General features: G+C 55.0%; 1 protein-coding gene across 1 annotated transcript in view; it reads right to left on the minus strand.

Annotated features, from left to right (window-relative positions):
* Positions 1 to 18,129, minus strand: part of PPARGC1B (PPARG coactivator 1 beta) — a 113,779-nt gene that overhangs the window by 94,695 nt on the left and 955 nt on the right. The gene's annotated exons all lie outside the window — the stretch shown is intronic.

Consider the following 18,129-nt stretch of genomic DNA (forward strand, 5'->3'; position numbering starts at 1 on the left):
TGATCCCCACCTGCTGGGACCCTGGGCGCTTGATCAGCAAAGGAGCCCCACCACTAAGCTCTGGAGCCTCAAGTCCCTTCTGCAAAAATAAAGCTGATAAAATTGGTCTCCCAGGAGTGACCCAACGGAAGGAAGACCTTTCTCTCTGTCTCTCTCTCGCTGTCTATAACTCTCCCTCTGTATCTCTCTCTCTCTCACTGTCTAACTCTGTCTGGCAAAAAAAAAAAAAAAAAAAAAAAAAAAAAAAGGTCTCCCAGGGTCACTGAAAGAGTTAAATGTGCTGGACACATGGGCCAGCACAGCTGGAGGTCTCCGCCTATTCCTTCATTCTAGAAAGATTCCACAATGCAGAAGCTGGACCCTAACACCGTATACAGAATCAACAGGGCAGGCACCGTGCGTGGCACCACGTTAAGCCACATTGCAGAAGCCTGCAGCCCGTATCAGAGCACCGGCTGCATTCCCGGTTGCTCCCGCTTCTGATTCAGCTTCCTCTTAATGCACCTAGAAGGCAGCAGACAATGGCTCACACCTAGAAGGCAGCAGACAATGGCTCACACCTAGAAGACAGCAGACAATGGCTCACACCTAGAAGATAGCAGACAATGGCTCACACCTAGAAGGCAACAGACAATGGCTCAAGTGCTTGGTTGGGCCCCTGCCACCCATTTGGAAGACCCAGATGGAGTTCCAGGCTCTGGCTTAGGCACGGCCCAGCCATGACTATTGCAGGTATCTGGGGAGTGAATCAGCAGATGGAAGATCTTTCTCTGTCTTCCAAGTAAATGAAAATAAATTAAAAATAAGCATTTTTTTTTTTAAAAAAGGACCAAAGACCTAAACATAAGGCCATGAGAATGGACTTGACAATAATATCTTAGATATGACACCAAAGGCACAGGTAATCCAAGAAAAAAATCGACAAACTGAAATTCATGAAAATGTTAAAATGTTAAGCATCAAAAGACACTACCAGGGGCCGGCACTGTGGCGCAGTAGGTTAAGCCACTGCCTGCAGTGCCAGCATCTCACTGGTTCGAGTCCTGGCTGCTCCACTTCCAATCCAGCTCTCTGCTATGGCCTAGGAAAGCAGAGGAAGATGGTCCAAGTGCTTGGGCCCTTGCACCCGAGTGGCAGACCCGGAAGAAGCTCCTGGCTCCTGGCTTCAGATCCGCATAGCTCCAGCCATTGCAGCCATTTGGTGAGTGAACCAATGGATGGAAGACCTCTCTCTTCTCCCTCTCTCCCTCCCTCTCTCTCTCTCCCTCTGTAACTGCCTTTCAAGTAAATATAGAAATCTTAAAAGAAAGAAAGCACTACCAACAGAATAAAAAGACAACCTACAGGAGAAAATATTCGCAAATCACACATCTGAAAAGAAATTAATATCCAGAATACATAGAAAATTCCAAATACCCAGCAACAAAAAAGCTGACTCAAACATGGGCAAAGGACTTGAATAGACATTTCTCCAAAGCAGATGTGCAAATGGCCAATAAGCACATGAAAAGATGCTCAATCATTAGGGAAATGCAAATCAAAAGCACAAAAGATACCACCTCACACCCACTAGGAAGGCTACTATCAGACAGAGGAAAGCACCAGAGCTGGTGACTGGAAGCCTGGCCTGTGGCTAGGAGCCCAGGGGCCGCTGCTCTGGACAGCAGTGCCTCAAGAATCCAGCAGTTCCACTTCTGGATAAACACCCACGAGAATGGGAAGCAGTCTCCAGAATACACCAGTATGCTCATGTCCATAGCAGAATTACTCACAAGAGCTAAAACACAGGGGCCGGCGCGTGGCGCAGTAGGTAAAGCTGCCGCCTGCAGTGCCGGCATCCCATATAGGCCTGGTTCAAGTCCTGACTGCTCCACTTCCCATCCAGCTCCCTGCTTTCCTAGGAAAACAGTGGAAGATGGCCCAAGTAGGTAGGCCCCTGCCCCCACGTGGGAGACCCATAGAAGATTCTGGCTCTTGGCTTTGGATCTGCCCAGCTCCCACCATTGCAGCCATTTGGGGAGTAAACCAGCAGATGGAAGACCTCTCTCATTGTCTCTCTGTTTCTCTCTCTGTCACTCTTCCCTTCAAATAAATAAATCTTAAAAAAAAAAAAAAAGGGGGTCAGCCAGCGCCGCAGCTCACTAGGCTACTCCTCCACCTGCGGCGCCGGCACACCGGGTTCTAGTTCCAGTCAGGGCACCAGATTCTGTCCCAGTTGCTCCTCTTCCAGTCCAGCTCTCTGCCGTGGCTCAGGAGGGCAGCGGAGGATGGCCCAAGTGCTTGGGTCCTCTGCACCTGCATGGGAGACCAGGAGAAGCACCTGGCTCCTGGCTTCGGATCGGCGCAGCTTGGGGCCATAGCGACCATTAGGGGAGTGAACCAATGGAAGGAAGACCTTTCTCTCTGTCTCTCTCTCTCACTGTCTATAACTCTACCTGTCAAATAAAAAAAAAAAAAAAAAAGGGTAAAACACAGAAGCCACACAGTGTCCATCAAACAGATGAATGGGGAAACAAAATATGAGTATGTGCATATAATGGAGTATGACTTCCGCCTTAAAAAGCAAAGAAATGATGACATTTGCTACTACATGGTGAGCCTTGAGGACACAGGGCTAAGAGAAATAAGCCAGTCACAAACACACACTGTAGGATTCTACTTTCTGTCTAGCACTTGCAGTAGTAAAATCACAGAGACAGAAATTAGCATGGTGGTTGCCAGGGTTGGGGAGGGTCATTGCTTAATGGTTCCAAAGTTACAGCTTTATAGCGTGCAAAGAGTTACGGAGCTGGGCAGGGCGATGCTTGCACAACACGAGTGTGTTTAATACCACCAAGTGCACGCTTGCAAATGCTGCAGGCACTCAATTTCATGTTCTATGTATTTTGCCACAATAAAAAAAAAAATTGAAAGGGAAAACACAGCACATGCAGTGAGTGACAAGGATGTGCTGGACACAGAGGGAGGCACAGAGCAAGGTCCGCCCACGCTTCCACACACGATCAACAAGACACAAGTGAGTATAGGAGGAAGCAGCCTGGAGGGGTGTGCATCTGTGAGAAAGGAGGGACGGCACTGGGACAGACAGTGGGTAACAGCAAAGGCCCCTCCAAGGAGATGACCCCAGGAAGCCCTGAGGAGGTGAGGGGGCAGGAAGCCAAGGCCAGGGCTGGGAAGGGCACCCCTGGGCAGCAGGAGCAGCAAGTACAAAGGCCTCGCTGGAAGACTCCTTGTACTACCTGAACCACACCCTGCCTGCTCTGTGGGCAGTGTCCTGGCCAACAGAGCTAAATCCTAGTCCCAGTGCTACCCCAGAGCTGAGCGGTGGCCCGGGGCCCTGACCAGCACCCTCTGATGCTTTAGGGTACCAGAAACCCAAGAGCAGCTGCTCAGCGGACCTGCAGATGGTATGCACTCCCCCAGACTCTCTGGTCCCCTCTTCCAACCCATCCGCCTCTCAGTAATCCAGAACCCCCACCTCCTAGGGGCTGTTTCCCTACACAAGAGTGTGGCTGAGGACCAAGGTGAGCAGGGACATGATGAAGGCAAATAGTTCAAAATGGATTAGCTGCAGGATCCTAGCAAGTCACTCTCTGAGCCTCCTCTTCCCATCTGTAAAATGGGAATTCTCTCCTCTTGCCTACTACACGGGATTGATGTGAAAGTCAGAGGGCGGGCAGAGGGAACAGCAGGTGAAACACCACTAGAGAGGCCTGCATCCCGTCTCAGAGTCGTGGCTTCCCATCCCAGTTCCACTTCCAATTCCAGCTTCCTGCTAACACGCAGCCTGGGAGGCAACAGGTGGTGCTCAAATACGTGGGTTCTTGCCACCCATGTGGGAGACCCGGATGGAGTGCCTGGCTCAAGGCTTCAGCCTGGCCCAGTCCTGGCTATTGTGACCATTTGGGGAGTGAACCAGCAGATGGAAGATCTCTCTCATGTGTTCTCTCCCCCTCCATCTGTCTCTGTCTCTCAACCTTTCAAATAATTGAAATCAATAAACTAAAGTAATTTTTAAATCAAACAGAAATGGAGATAAGGAAGCTACTCTGTTTTACACAGGTATTATACAGGGGCTTGTTCTCTGATCCCTGGTCTTTCCACACGAAATGCCACCCTGTACAGCAAACAGAGGCAGGGAGGACAGGGGGAGGGGACGGACAGAGTCAAGGCCATGCGCTCTACAGACAGCCTGATGTTTTAGGAACCAAAGTAGCGGCATCATCAGAAGCAGCTTTTTAAAAATTAAGGCTTGGGGTGCCGGCGCCATGGTGCATTAGGTTAATCCTCTACCTGCGGCACCAGCATCCATATGGGTGCCGGGTTCTAGTCCCGGTTGCTCCTCTTCCAGTCCAGCTCTCTGCTGTGGCCCGAGAAGGCAGTGGAGGATGGCCCAAGTGCTTGGGCCCTGCGCCTGCATGGGAGACCAGGGGAAGGCACCTGGCTCCTGGCTTCAGATCGGCGTAGCTCCGGCCATTGCAGCCATTTGGGGAGTGAACAAATGGAAGGAAGACCTTTCTGTCTCTCTCTCACTGTCTGTAACTCTACCTGTCAAATAAATACATAAAAATCTTTTTAAAAATTTTTAAAAAATAAAGGCTTGGGCCATCACTGTGGCATAGTGGGTAAAGCCACCGCCTGTAGTGCCAGTATCCCATATAGTCAGTCACTGGTTCAAGTTCCAGCTGCTCCGTCTGTGATCCAGTTCTCTGCTCTGGCCTGGGAAAGCAGTGAAAGATGGCCCAAGTCCTTGGGCGCCTGCACCCGAGTGGGAGACCCAGAGGAAGCTCCTGGCTCCTGGCTTTGGATTGGCCCAGCTCTGGTCATTGTGGCCATCTGGGGAGTGAACCAACAGACAGAAGATCTGTGTGTGTGTGTGTGTGTCTCCCTTTGTCTCTGTAATTCTAACTTTCAAATAAAGAAATCTTAAAAAAAAAAAAAGTCACACAGCTAAGACTTGGGCCAGACAGTGCCTCCAAGCCCAAGCTCTGAGCCACCACTACGCCAATCCACCAGAACCTCACACCCAGCCACACACACACATTCTTCCACCCCCTGCAGCCTTGGAAATCTGAAACACAATGCATCATGGTCAGCGTGGCATTGACTTTCAAAGAAAGTTGTATGGGCAATAACTTCTTCATCTCTGGCAGCAGGGAGGAGCAACTCCATTCACAATAAGCAAACTTTACAAATGACTTTGAATGCCAAATCTTTTTCCTGCTGTGGTGGCCCAAGGGTTTGGGTCAACGCCACCCACGTAGGAGACCCAGATGGAGCTCCTGGCTCCTGGCTTCCACCTGGCCCAGCTCCCAGCCTGGCTGTTGCTTATGGGCATTTGGGGAGTGAACCAGTGGATGGAAGATCTGATCTCCTCTGGCTCTCTCGCTCTCTCCCGCTCTCGCCCTCTCTCTCACTCTCTCACTCCCTCACTCTCTCTCACTCTCTCACAACTTTCAAATAAATAAATCTTTCAAAAGACAGGTTTGTTTTGGCAACAAAAGCTTTGAAATCTGTACACAGGTTTTTCAGAATATGCATCACCCAGGAACTTTTACTAGACCCCCCACCCCCCAGAGGCTGGCTTTGTACCAGATTACCTTTGCACTCTCAGCGAGGTAGGAACTCAGGCATGGGGGAGGGGGGCCGGCAGGGGACCCCATCACCTGTCCCTTGTCTAAACAGCCCCAGGTTGCCTCCTGCCTCCGTGGAAACCTGGCCCTTCACCCCATACCTGCCCATTCACCAACAGCAGCTCTGCTGCCTCCAGTGTCACGAGGCCGAGGCCGGGACAGCTCTGCCAAGTTGATAAGAACTGAGCACAAAGGCAGAACACATTGGCTCCACGTGGGAAGGGTGAGAGGTGAGAGTGTAAGAGAGCTGGATACGCCACGGAGGCCCACGCTCCCAGGCTGGAGACAGATCGCTACTCCCAATCCTCTCTTCCCCTTCTCCTCCCTGGAGGCCTCTTTCTTCCCTCGTGGGTAGAGGCCAGGCTGCCCAGCCCCTCTGGAATAAGCATCTGGATAAGAGCACGAGGCCCCGTGGGAGGCGCAGGTATCAACCTCCACAGAAGATACAGGGACACTGGAACAGACACCCCTCTACAGGCGCCCAAGCTCCTGAAGCTCCGAGGGGCTCACAGTGCACAGGGACACGCCCACTGGACAAGGCTCCTGACATGAAGTCCGCAAGTTCCACAAAGTGTCTGCCTTTGAGCCCTGCGTGCGCAAGACTTGTGGTGGCAAGGGCAGGGGGCTCCTCGTGGGGACAGGCACTAGACTCACCCACGCAAGCTAGCACCCTCCAAGCACAGAGAAGCAAGCTCTGAGGCCAGGCACACGTGCAGCGAATGTTCTACAAGACCACGCAGTGTTCGTTCATTCACCCAGTCATTCCACACGTATTTACTGGGGCCTCCATTGTGCAGGGACTATGAAGGCACTGGCGTGCTGATGGTGAAGCATCTGGTCGGGAGCCCAGTCCTGATCAGACAGAGGAGATCAGTAGGGGGTCTAACACAAGCAAAGGCTGTGTTAGACTGCACTGCATTTAACCAGACTCCGGGAGGGCCAGGGCCGGCCACAGATCTGGCACACAGAGACCTTGGAATAAAGAGATGGCTTCCCAAACCAAGTCCCCTTCTGCACCCCCATCTTGGCTGAGGATGCCTCTCCACTCCAAGCCCCCTGCATCCCGGGCCTTCTCCCCATATCCGGCAACCAAGGCCAAGTGCAAGCCCTACCAGTCACTCAGGCCAGCCTGGTTCAGGTGCCGCCTGAAACCCCAATTCCAGCCCTCTCCATGTGCTCACCCAGAAAAGCCACACTGTAGACCCAGGTTCAAATCCCAGCCAAGCCACTTCCTAGCTTGGTCACTTACAGAAAGTCACTGAACTTCTCTAAATCTCGGTTTTGACATGTGTCAAAGCACCAGCCTCCCCAGATGGCTGAAGAATAAACTAGAAAATGCACCTGGGCGCCGGCGCTGTGGCGCAGCAGGTAGGGCTGCCGCCTACAGTGTCAGCATCCCATGTGGGCACTGATTTGAGTCCCAGCTGCTCCACTTCCGATCCAGCTCACTGCTAATAGCCTGGGAAAGCAATAAAAGATGACTCAAGTGCTTGGGCCCCTGCACCTGCATGGGAGACCAGGAAGAAGCTCCTGGCTCCTGGCTCCTGGCTTCAGATTGGCCTAGCTCCGGCCATTTTGGGAAGTGAACCAGCAGACAGAAGAGCTCTCTCTCTCCCATTGTCTCTGCCTCTCTGTAATTCTGCTTCAGAAATAAATATTTAAAAAAGAAAATGCATCTGAAGGCCCTGGCTTTATAGACCACCTACCAAGTGGTCTTTAAATGTTAGCTATTTCATATGATCTCTGTAGTAACAATGACGATGATGATGATGATGAAGAAGAAGAAACCCTTTGGCTGACTCCTCACTGCCTGCCAAGTCCAAACTCTCCCCAGGACAGTCAAACTCTCAACAATTTTTAAAAATTAATTTATGTCATTTGAAAGGCAGAATTACAGAGAGAAAGGAGAGACAAAGGGAGACCTTCCATCCACTGGTTCACTCCCCAAATGGCCGCAATAGCCACGGTTGGGCCAAGCCAAAGCCTGCAGCCAGGAGCTTCATCCAGGTCTCCCACGTGGGTGGCAGGCACCCAAACACTTGGGTCATCTGCTGCTTTTCCCAGGCACATTAGCAGGGAGCTGGATTGGAAGTGGAGCAGTCATGACTCGAACCTGTGCCCATATGGGATGCCGGAGCTGCAGGTGGCGGTTTTATCCACTGTGCCACACACGAGCCCCGCAAAGCTCTTCACATTAGTCAGTCTCCCCTGTCTGTGTTGTTTTGGGGTATCTGGGACAGGCAGGCAGATATAAACTCACCAGGGTGACAGAGTAAAGGCTGGGAACACAGGACATTAAGATCACGGTGGTCATCACAGAGCAAGAGGGGGCACTTGTGAGGGGGGTGAGTTAGAGGGGCAGCCCTGAAGCTGGCTCTGGAAGGGTGCAGTTGGAGAGGGGGTGGGGGAGGCAGTGGTCAGCTGGTGTAGGAGAGGAAGCGCAGAGCAGCACCAGCCCCACGGACTGCACCTGCTCTCGGTCCGCCCAGCTACAAAACTGAGACGACATGTGACTGGGCAGGTGAAGAATTCAGCAGAGCAGTCTCTTGAAAGGGTGAGCAGGCAACTCACTGCTGCTGGCGGGGGTCCTGCTGAAGAGGAGGCCAGACTGGGAAGGCCTAGCAGAGGGGTTCCCGTGAAGAGTACGTGTTCTGTTCCCGCAGCACGGAGCACCGAGTGGCGTGCTCGTGCCTACGCTAGCTGATGAGTGGAGGGACAGCAGCATGGATGGGCACCGGGGCCCCCACTGCCAGGCCCAGGAGTCTGCTCCTGCAGGTGGTGCAGGGTGGGCATGCGGATGCTTTGTGCAAGGGCTGCCGCAGCCTGGGACGGCTAGCAGCTTGAAGGCCGGGGTGCCCTCCGTGCCAAGGACCCAGGGCAAGCCCCTCCCCAGCGTTCTGGGTACCACACTTCCCCGCGAGGAGCCTGAGCCCAGAAATAAAGGCGCGAGCAGCCACGTTGCCAAGGCTGTTTGCCATGGCAACATCAGGGAGTGACTCGTGGGCCGGCTGCTGCAACTGCTCAGGGCCTGGTTTCTACCGTCTCCTCGCTCCCCCTCTGCTAAATGACTGTGTTCTGCCAGGCGATCACGAGGAAAAATACGGCCGCAGAGCTGTCGGGAGCCTCCATCTCAGCCGGGCAGGGCTCGCCCGGCTGCGCTCCCAGACATGGGTCCCAGACAGTTGGGGCCCTGCTGTGCAGAGCAGACAGCAGGCCAAGGGGGGCCAGTCCTGCCCCCCTGCATGGCCCGAACACAACCAGGCTCCTTCCCTGCTTCAAGATGAGACCATGGGTAGCAAGACGGTGTCCAGGGCACTCCCAGCTCCCTGGAGGTTCAAGCTGACCCTCGTGGATTTTCTATTTCACACAGCTGTCACTGTCATCGCCATAGTGATTATCGCTTATCATGCGCTTACTTTGTGCCCTGCCAGGCTGCAAGTCTCAGTCGTGCTCTGCAGTTACCTTATTGCTAGCCTAAGACAGCATACGACGATGACCCTCGACTATGAAGGAACTGAGGTCAGAGAGGTTCAGGCACTTGCTCAGGGTCACACAGCTAAGAACACAATGGCGGAGCCCGGACACACACATCGGGCCCAGAGTTGTGCGTTTTTTTTTGTTTTTTTGGGTTTTTTTTGACAGGCAGAGTGGACAGTGAGAGAGAGAGACAGGGAGAAAGGTCTTCCTTTCCCTTGGTTCACCCCCAAATGGCCGCTATGGGCGGCACACTGCGCCGATCCGAAGCCAGGAGTCAGGTGCTTCTCCTGGTCTCCCATGCGGGTGCAGGGCCCAAGCACCTGGGCCATCCTCCACTGCACTCCCGGGCCACAGTTCAGAGAGCTGAACTGGAAGAGGAGCTACTGGGACTAGAACCCGGCACCCCAACCGGGACTAGAACCCGGGGTGCTGGTGCCGCAGGTGGAGGATTAGCCTAGTGAGCTGCGGCGCCAGCCATGGCCCAGAGTTCTTAACCACTACGTGACACTTCTTTGCCTCTCTTCACGCCACAGCTGGCTGGATCTGGTTCCCTCTCTCAGGCTACCTGGGGTTCCTCCTCAGTTCCCCCAGCAGCAGAGGAGGAGAGTGCAAGGAAATTCTCTGAAAGAATACCAGGGCCTGCATCGTTTTGGCTCCTAATGTTTGCGGGGGCTGCCACCAACAGAGGGTTTCTCAGCACTGGGTGGGCCCTGCCTCAACCGGTGTGCACCCAAACCCTGCTGAGCCTGTGCCACCTTAACCCCACTTCCAAGACAAGACACCCTGCGCCAAAGCCACGGGGCCCGAGCCCTCCCAGCCCCCACGACACACAAGCATGGCAAATGCTCGTTCCTCACCCAAAATACCCGGCGGTAATTACGGGCCTCTGGGGATGACGAACCAATGGCTTTGCCCTCCCGTCTGTGCAAGGCTCTCACATCTCAGTGTCTGTCCATGGGGAAGAGCAGGGCAGGGTGTCCAGTTCAACTGTCACCAAGAGCCTCCTCTCTGAGCTCTGTGCACCCAGGCGGCCGCCCCCCGTGGCCCCGCCTCCTGCACCAGGTGGTCCCAGGAAGAGAATGAAGCCTGTGGGGGGAGGGGTGACAGGCCTTACTCTGGGGTCCCCTGGAGCCCCAAAGGCCAGCCACGCAGGGCAACAGTGCCTCTGAGAGGACTACCCACCCTGCCCCGCGCCCAGAGCCAAGACTGTTCCCCTCCTCAGGTTCTGATACTGTAAAAATACAAACTAAAACCTGGGATCCAGAGGCCTGAGCCTCCTCCAGCAGCTCAACACCTCCTCTGGAAAAGACCAAGGCAATCAATCGATCTGATTCTCTCCAAGGGCCGCCCCATACCTGGCAGGACAGGGAGCTGCTCACAGCCAAGGAGCCAGTCCCAAGTCAGGTGCTCACCAGCTGCAAGATCCTGAGCAACGGACCCACAACCTCTGTGCAGTTCAGTGTAGGACTCACAGAATGGGGAGCGCGGGCCCAGCCTCCCCGAGTGCCCAGGTGCACACTGCAATGCTCAGGGACGACACGCTGAGCGGTGCAGGTGGACGGTGCACCTGCTGGCGGGAGCTAGTTGCTGGGGCTCCGTGGTACAGCCCTCCTGCAGTGCGGGTTCGAGATCTTCCTCCCACGGCACGGTACAATGTATGCAGAGACCCAGACCCCGACAGGTAGAAAACACCCTCCTGCTCTGAGAAGCCCCCACGTCACCAGCAAGCACGGATCTCGGCCAGGACAAAACTCCTTCTTCCCCTCCTAGAGCTGTCGGCCAAGGAGGAGGCATCACAGCGCGCACACAGGTGCCACGGGGCACCGAGGGCCCACTCCACCTGAGGAGTAAGCTTCGAAGCCTTTCCAGGCAGGTCAGGCCAGGGACTCATGCAAATGACAGGCACGGCGGCTAAGGGGATATTCCGGGTGACCCCACACGTGCCGACTACCACGTCCCTTTGCAAGGGCCCATGGAAAGAAGATGGGAAATGAGAAAGTGTGCTGAGGCTCGCCAGCCAGCACATTCCTCCACTCCGTGAGGACTGGTGTCTGCGGTGTTGCAGGCGCTCGTCCATGGTGAATGAAACAGACAAGGGGCCGGCGCTGTGGCGCAGTGGGTTAATACCCTGGCCTGAAGTGCTGGCATCCTATATGGGCGCTGGTTCGAGACCCAGCTGCTCCACTTCCTGTCCAGCTCTCTGCTGTGGCCTGGGAAAGCAGTAGACGATGGCCCAAGTCCTTGGGCCCCTGCACCCATGTGGGATACCGGGAAGAAGCTCCTGGCTCCTGGCTTTGGATCGGCACAGCTCCAGCCGTTGTGGCCAACTGTGGAGTGAACCAGCAGATGGAAGACCTCTTTCTCTCTCTCTCTCTCTGCCTCTCCTCTCTCTGTGTGACTCTGACTTTCAAATAAATAAATAAATCTTTAAAAAAAAAAAAAAAAAGAAACAGACAAAACGCTTTCCCTCATGGAGCTCAACATTCTAGAGTGTTCCTCGGCAACACTTAATGGGGCCCACATGCGAAGGGCTGCATCTACAACTCACGGTGGACCAAGGGCCAAGCAGGTGCGAGGTGCTGTCAACTCCTGCCATTGGTCCTCTCTGCAACCATCCCACACAGGCAAAATGTCTTCAGCATCATCACGCACGAGGAAACGGGAGCCGAGAGGCTAAGGGACCCACTCTAGGCCTCACAGCCGGCACATCACAGATCCAGGACTCGGGTTAGGGTGACGCCAATGGGAGGGCAGGCCACTGCTGTGGCATAGCGGGTAAAGCCATCACCTGCAGTGCCAGCATCCCATATGGGTGCAAGTTCAAGTCCCAAAAGAAGCTCCTGGTTCCTGGCTCCAGATCAGCACAGCTCAGGCCATCGTAGCCATCTGGGGAGTGAACCAGGGGATGGAAGACCTCTCTCTCTCTCTCTCTCTCTCTCTCTCTCGCTGCCTCTGCCTTTCAAATAAATACACAAATCTTTAAAAAAAAAAAAAAAGGAAAAGAAATTAAAGCCAGTGAAACTACCCCATATGATGCCATTTAGTAGATCCATGTTGTTATCCATTTGTCCAAACCCATACATCGTAGAACACCCAGAGGGAGCTGCAGTCAGCCATGGGACTTCAGGTGACAATGCTGTGCTGGTGCGCTCCATCCTCATGGGGGACAACGATGAAGAAGCAGCTGTGCTTCCTGGGTGCAGGGAAAATGGGAAATCTCTACATCACCTTCTCAATTTTGCTATGAATCTAAAATTGCTCTAAAAATTAATCATTTTATTAATTAATGTACTTATTTGAAAGAGAGTTACAGAAAGTGAGAAGGAGAGACAGAGAGATCTTCCATCTGCTGGTTCACTCCCCTAAGTGGCCTCAATGACTTGGGCTAAGCCAGGCTGAAGTCAGGAGCCAGGAGCTTCCTCCAAGTCTCCTACATGGGTTCAGGAGCCCAAGCACTTGGGCCATACTCCACTGCCTTCCCAGGCATATGGCAGGGAGCTGGATCAGAAGCAGAGTAGCTAGGACCAGAACCAGTGGCCCCACATGGGTTGCTGGTGCCGCAGGCCACAGCTTTAACCTGCTGTGCCACACAACCACCCATCTAATCTGTTTTTAAAAAGCATACAGGGGGCCGGCAATGGGGTGCAAGCAGTGTAAACCACCACCTGCAATGCCGGCATCCCATGTGGGCACCCTGCTGGTGCTCCTGGGAAGGCAGCTGAGAATGGCCCAAGTCCTTGGGCCCTTGCACCCACATGGGAGACCTGGAGGAGGCTCCTGGCTCCTGGCTTTGGCCTGGTCCAGCCCTGGTAGTTGCAGCTATTTGAGGAGTGAATTCGAGGACGGAATATCTCTCTGTCTCTCCCTCTCTGTGGTCTCTCTCTGTAGCTCTGCCTTTAAAATACATAAATCAATCTTTAAAAATAAAACAGAAAGATTACGGGAGATGTGTGAGCCCAGGAGTGACAGCAGACATGCACTCTAAGATGACAGATCTGCCACCAGGGCCCGGGACAAATGAGAGAAGGCACAGCCTGGTGTGGCAAAGAACTGTCTGGTTGTAATGGCAGGCAGGAATCGAGTTGTGAACAGACAAGGACTTAGACCAGAAGAAAAGGGAGGAAGACCAACAGAGTCCAGATGACCCCACACCCTGAGCGTGCATGGGACAGCTTGGAGACACCTGACCACCTAGAGGACAGACCGGAACTGGCCCTGCATATCAGCTCCTCAGTGGCCATTTTGGTTTCTATTCGCTCTCACATAATCAGAATTATGCTTCTTTTTTGCATTAAAAAAATAACTAAAGACCATATGTATGGGAATTAGCTCTATACTCAGCACTATCCTAAATGGCTTCAAAGAGAATTCCAAGTATTAAGAACAGCAGAGGCCCGCGCCGCGGCTCAGTTGGCTAATCCTCCACCTTGCGGTGCCGGCACACCGGGTTCGAGTCCCGGTTGGGGTGCCGGATTCTGTCCCGGTTGCCCCTCTTCCAGGCCAGCTCTCTGCTGTGGCCAGGGAGTGCAGTGGAGGATGGCCCAAGTCCTTGGGCCCTGCACCCCATGGGAGACCAGGGGAAGCACCTGGCTCCTGCCTTCAGATCAGCGCGATGCACCAGCTGCAGTGCACCGGCCGTGGCAGCCATTGGAGGGTGAACCAACAGCAAAGGAAGACCTTTCTCTCTGTCTCTCTCTCTCACTGTCCACTCTGCCTGTCAAAAAAAAAAAAAAAACAGCAGAGCCAGGCTCATTTTACGTAAATTATATTTTCAAACTTGGTAGTTAGGGGCCAATTCTTCCCATTTCACAGTTTAAGAAACTGAGGCCCAGAGAAACAGGGGTCACAGTCCTCTCTCCTCTCTACACAGTGTGCCTTCATTTGTTGAAGGCGCTGGAAAACAATGAACCAAACCAGAAAGGAGCGCCTGTCTTCAGGAAGCCTAGCGGGGACATCGCCCACTAATCCTGGCTCTCGCACGCACTCAAAGCTAGTGCCGGCAGTCTTCAGAAGTTCGCACTCTGAAATCGTGAACTCTGTACCCCTGCAATAGGGCAGCCGCACAGTGTGGAATAATTGTGAGAAGGCACTGTAATGATGCAAACAGAAGGCTCAGCTGAGAGCAGGGATCTTGCAGTTGCTCAATAAATGTCACCGAGGACCATGAGGAGAAAGACAGCTGTTCGCACTGCAGTCCTCTCGCAATGACCTCACTTCCAGGCCAGAGCCCCCATCTGCAAGGCTGCTTCTGACTCAAGGCAGTATTCCTTCCATTATCCCAGGGAGAAAAGGGAAAGGGTGACTCATGTTGCAGCTCAGGGGAGCGTGGGGCTGGCCTGCACCTGCTGGGACAAGAGGCCCCAACGCCGAGGGGAAATCCGAACCTCCAGGGCCCAGCTGCAGGGCCAATGCTTTTCCTGGCTCTCACAAGCATCCGGAGCCAGCCAGGGAGCCCCAGCAATAGTGAACACCAGCCTGTGGTGAACACGCCCCCCACTACCCCCAGAGTCTCTCACAGAGAGTGGGCAAAGCAATCCCGCGACGGCTGCACTTCAACCTGCTCCTACACGTGGCCGGAACTTGGACTTGGAAAAGAAATTGACCCTGCCTTCAGTGACAGCCCTGACCTAGCAAACCACTTCCCTGATTCTCCACGTGGCAGGGGCCCCCTTCCGGGTGCTCGGTTCCAGGTCTGGAACAAAGGGACAGGACAGCTATTGCAAAATGGGCCGAGTTCACAAACACAGCACTGCACAGAGCAGAATCGCACGTGTAGGAGGGAGAGGTTCAACATCATGGTCATCAAAGAAACGCACATTCAAGTAAGAGTGGCAGAATTTATTGGTGAACAGCCTGGTAAAAATAAATGCAATGGAAATACCAAGAGTTCTCTGAGAGGGGAAGCAGTCATTGGCACTCAGAGCTGGTTGAGTGTGCAAATGAGTACAATCTTCCTAGAAGTCAACCCAGAAATGTGTTTACCCAATGCCTGCATAATTCCTTTGATGGGGTCATTCCACTTCTAGGAATTTAAAGAAAAGTAAGAAGGCATGTGCAAAAAGGCATTCATTTCAGCATGGCTTACAACAGCAATAAAAAAATGTAAACAACTTATACAAGTAACAATAAAGGAATGATTAAACACATTTTGTCCAACCCCCCCCCCCAAAATACTATATAACCATCAAGATATCAAGAAGAATATTTATTGATACGGAAAGATGTTCACAGCACATTATTTGGAAGGGAAAGAAGCAATTACAAAACAGGGTGTTTCCAAGACACAAATATATATATGCAGAAGGGCTCTATTTTGGGGGGGGGGAGGGGCAGAGAAGGGGATCAATATAAGAAAGAAAACAGTCCAGAAATAGAAATGAAACATCCAACAATGTTATCTTTGGCTAAAATTACATGTCTAACTTTCTCCTTTAGGTATGGCATTATATTCTAAAATTCTATAATTAACTACCTTTAAGTGATTAAGGGGTTGGAGCAGATGACTTACAAAGTTCTGGCCCAGTCTCTACCTTGGGCATCCAGCAGTGCTCCCCAAGTGACTCCTAGCAGCCCCCATTTAGCATGGGCTTTCCCCTGAAGCCCTGGCCCACAGCTGCAGCCCTCTACATTCCTCTCTCCCCACGCTCGCTGCCCAGCTGTCACCCTGCTGGCCTGGGAACTTCTACTTGGCAGGGCCCAGCTGCACCCCTGTCCATAATCCATGTGCCGACCCAAGAGCGGGCAAGGGAACGTGGCTCAGCATGCTGACAGGTGCCGTGCGGGCACAAAGAGATACAAGGCACAACTCCAACTCCAGCATCTTAGCGGATCCGGGGCTCTGGACACAGACAGTGTGCCTGGTTGTGTAACACAGACTAAGAAAACCAAGAGAAAAGGCAGGGCAAGCCAGGCTGGGAAGGCCAAAGAGGGCCACGCGGGGTGGGTGGGCACGGGCACTCCAGACAAGGCACAGCCTGAGCAGAGGTGACACCAACCCAGAGTCCTTTGGGAAGCAATCCTCCAACCTTTCCAAGAAACTTTCACAATCCTTGTTCTGCTCAATTTCCGTACTTTGGTCCCAACGAGGGTAAAAGTTAAGTCTCCCTGTAATCTAACTCTGCCACCGAAGACAACAGAAACCTCACGGACAAGGTCAATGAGTGACCACTGCCATCCACTTTCCCCGACCCTGTGGAGGGGAGAGGGGGGCAGAGGGGAGGGCAAGGGAAAGGCTGGGTGGGGGAGAGGGGCTCCGGGACCCACCGCACATCCGCATGCAAACGCTGCTCACCCCACCACCTGGCCACGGGGTTCTCACCGGCACCACCAGCCCCGTTTGACAGCTGGCGGACAGAGGAGTGGAGAGTTAAAATGGCTAGCTCGGGGTCACCCAGCCAGAGAGTGGGTTAGACGACTCCACTCAGGCCTTCTGACTCCAAGTCCAGTGCTATTTCGAGGTAACACACAGGACCTGGAGTCAGGAGCCCTGGGTGGCTCTGTCACCCGCTGGCTGCGTGGTCCTGGACAAGCCGCTCACCCTACACACAGTCTCTTTCCCCAGCTGTAAAAGGAGGCGGCGCGCGATGGCCCGCCCAGGTCCTCCTCCGGCCCCCGGGGCGCGCTCAGCCTTCTAGGGGCGGCCGCAAAGCTCGTCCTACCCATTACATTTCCCAAGTTGGGCCGGCGAGGCTCAGCACCAGATCCTCGGCCTGTCACGTGCGTCAGTAAGAAAAAAAAAAAAAAAAGAAAGCAAACGTCCCAGATTAACTTTCACTGCAGCGCTTCGCCTGCCGTCCGACCGCCCGACTTGCTAGCTTCCTAGGGTGAAAAGCCCCCGCAGGACGGGCTGGCGGGGGGCCTAAGACGGGGGACGCATCAGCGATGGGGGGCGCAGCGCTGACGCTGGAGGTAAACCCCGTGTCAGCTCCCGGGCCCGCAGCTCCGGCCGTTCCGGGCCTCCCTGGGCCGCGTCCCTGGCTGCAGGCATACGGACGGCCGCCGCGATGCCGGAAAGCGCAAGGCCCGGGGCCAGCATCCTCCCGGGGATGAGAAGCAGAACCAGAACCAGAACCCAGCCCGCCTCGCCGCAGGCTTTCGTGGCCCGGGCTGCTGAGGCTAGGACGCGCCTCGGCGCACACACGGGCGCTGGGCGTGTGACGGAGCCGGCGACGGCGGCGGGAGCTCCACCGCAGTTTCGTCAGCGGCAAAGGTACGCGCCCGGCGCGCGCACCCCGCACACACACACACACACACACGCACACACCCGCACCCCCGCGCGCGGCGCCCGACCCGGAGCCGCGCGCCATCACACGCCGCCAGCCCCCTCGGCCGCCGCCGACCCACTCGAGCGCGCCCGCCGCCGAGCACGCGGCCCCGCGGCTGGGGCTCCCGGGCGCAGCGCCGTCCGCAGCGCGCGCCGGCCCGCCTTCCCCCGTGCGCCGCGGGCTTCCCCTCCGCGACAGCCGCCACGCCGCGCCACGCCGCGCCGCGCCGCCCGGAGCCGGCCCGCAGCCGCGCGCGCCTCGGCGGCTACGTCCCCCTCAAGTCGCGTCTCGCCGCGAGGAGTCAGCTTGCAAACCTCTCCCCGCCCACCCGGTCCCATGACAGCTGCTACCGCCCAGAGACTGGCAGATTAGAACAAGAAGCAAAGTTTCCCTCTCTCTCCTCCCACCTCCCGGCCCCTCCGCCCTCCCCCTCCCTTCCCGTGTTATGCAAAACGGGCCAGCACCGGCGCTCCCACTCCAGGTACCCAGCCGGCCCCCGCGAGCCGCGCCCGGTTCCGCCCCGCAGCCCCCCTCGGCGCCCAGGCGTGTCCCCGCGACCGGGGTCTCCCCCGCGGCCCCGCCGTCTCCCCAGCCTCCCCGCGAACCCGAAGCCGGGCGCCCGGAGAAAAAGCCCCAACTCTGGAGCCAAACTTTATGCTTGCAACAGGCATGGGTGGGGGCGAGCGGGGCAGGCAGGGGTGGGGGGCGCGCATGCCGCGCGCACCCGCTTTCGGGAGCAGCGGGCCCCGGCAGCA

The sequence above is a fragment of the Lepus europaeus genome, chromosome 4, assembly GCF_033115175.1.
Source record: "Lepus europaeus isolate LE1 chromosome 4, mLepTim1.pri, whole genome shotgun sequence".
Taxonomy (NCBI): domain Eukaryota; kingdom Metazoa; phylum Chordata; class Mammalia; order Lagomorpha; family Leporidae; genus Lepus; species Lepus europaeus.